The sequence below is a fragment of the Haliotis asinina genome, chromosome 10 (genome assembly GCF_037392515.1).
Source record: "Haliotis asinina isolate JCU_RB_2024 chromosome 10, JCU_Hal_asi_v2, whole genome shotgun sequence".
NCBI lineage: Eukaryota > Metazoa > Mollusca > Gastropoda > Lepetellida > Haliotidae > Haliotis > Haliotis asinina.
Genome location: NC_090289.1, coordinates 22,490,145 through 22,492,509, shown reverse-complemented (window position 1 = coordinate 22,492,509; position 2,365 = coordinate 22,490,145).

The window sequence follows — 2,365 nt, the reverse complement described above, 5'->3', positions numbered from 1 at the left end:
TATTTAGTTGGTGTTTATCATTTAGGATTAATACTTTCATCAGTTTTTGTAGGGTGTGGAGAAGGGAGACTTGAACAAAAATTGTATGGTAGGAAGTTTACTTGCTCGGTATAAACGTCTTACACTCATCTGTTGATTATATACTTAGAGGAAAACATTAAGCGCCACGATATCTTGCCAATATAGGTTGTCTGATAGGAAACCTTACAAAAAATAACATCTATCCTAATTTGGTTGAGTACCTGAAAAACAAAACCATTACTGAATATATCTTCAACTTTAAACAGGATAGGTGTGCTTTAGGAAAACAGGCATTTTGTTTTCCTCAAACAAATTACCTTCTTTTGAAAAGTGAAAATCAGAAATGACTGTTACATGGTCTCATGATTTTCACAAGTGAAACCAAAGTGTAGTAGTGTTGTACAAGCAGGGTAGGAATAGTTATTTTGTTTTAAAAAGCAGTACCATCATATCTTTAACACGATTTCCTTCAGTACAAATGATTATGATATTCCTAAGTCAGTTACTAGATGAAACTTCTGTAAATATGGATTGATGCTTCCAAATATTTTAGCATTTAAGACTTCCATAGCATCACATCTTAGCTTTGAAATAGCCTGGCGCTTAACTTTTTATTCTGGATATAAATGATGCTTTCACCATGTTTACCGCCCTTAAAGTTTATTATATTTTGTTGTACGCAGTGATCTTAATGCTAAGATGGCCGTAACTCCCATACCTTAACGCAGACTTAAGGTAGTCTTAGTGCTAAGGTTGTTTTGTACAACAGCACCCTTGATATACCTAGACTCAGAACAATACTACTACAGTTATCATTTTCCCTCTCTCAAAATGTGTTTGTTCTTTGGCCTCAAGATGAAGAACAACAGAGAAACCATCATCTCTTTTCAATGACGTAGAGGCTTATTTCATGATAATCTTCACGTTATTATGAGATTATTAATCGATCAAGTCTTGATTACTGGCTCTAATGTTGGTTCATTTTGTTCTTGTGTACACCTAGTGTGTTCTCCCTTACACACATACATTGAAATGTGGTATCATTAGTGACTGAGTGACTTTGGTTTGATGCAGCTTTTAGCCATATTCCAGCAATGTCATGGTGATGGACACCAGAAATGAACTTCACACACTACACCCATGTTGGGAATCGAGCCCATGTCGTTCTTTGGTGGGACGACTAACACTTTAGGAACACCACCACCACTCATACCATCAGTGGTTATACCAGGGGAGTTTGGTAAAACAAATTATTGTTTTTAACATCAGTGTCTTGCTTTTTCATATTATGTTGAGATTAAATCATTCTGATCCTGAAAAGAATCACAGCCTTTGCCATGAAATAAGGCAATCCAACCTGTCTGCTCCTGAATAGCTGGACTGGATTCTGTTTCTGTGGAAACAACCAGTCATTATGTTTCTGTATACTGACCTAGGAACACAAGAAAGGGCTCTTCTTGCATAGTGTCAGTATTTGAGTCCTTCATCATGTTTGTATTGTTGGTTCTCCTTTGGTTATGTAGTGAAATGTTCTAGTGTCTAATTCAGCCATCATTCAAATATTTCCAAAAAAACTATAACTATGTAGTCAAGCCATGTGAGACTTATTTCTTCTTATGTAATCTGAATTCTTAATCTCTATCAACATGATCACCACCTCAGTGTACGTTGTCAGTCACCCTGTTCCTCTTTGTCACTTTCATCAACTACTGTATCTTACATTTATGGCCTTTATTGGCGTCAGTCATCACACCAACTGCACAAGGAATTGCTATTGTGTCTCTGTCTGTACAAATCACCCAGCTAGGATCCGTTTTCTTTGACTTAATAACATATCAACTGGCTAATGATAGAACAAATTTTAAAGGTTTCGTACCAGGAAGTAGATAAATCAAATTTCCCAAGTACCGCAAAGTAGATAACGCAGAAATGAATAGGTTGCCGCCATGTAGATGCTTCTAAAATTTAAGACATTTTACAATTAAATTAAAGACATTTTACAATAAAAGGTGATCTTAATCTCAAGACTCGGATGGGACAAGTCATGAGTTCATAAGATTTACTTATCATTGCTCAATTTAATTTGAACTTAATTACATTATAAAAACACATGTATGCAGAAAGAAATTACCGCTAGGTACGCTGAAAATGGTATTGTTGCCATATTATTATCTACTCTTTTACTATGAAAACACTGTAGGAGTAGTCCAATCACCCTTGCATGAAAAATGGCAAATGTACAAGTTAGAGTTAAGTTTATAGAGGAGGGAAGACATCTATATTTCAACAAGAACAAGTTTCTTAATCGTGAGAGGGGAGAGAAGACCTACCCCTTGTGTGGAGA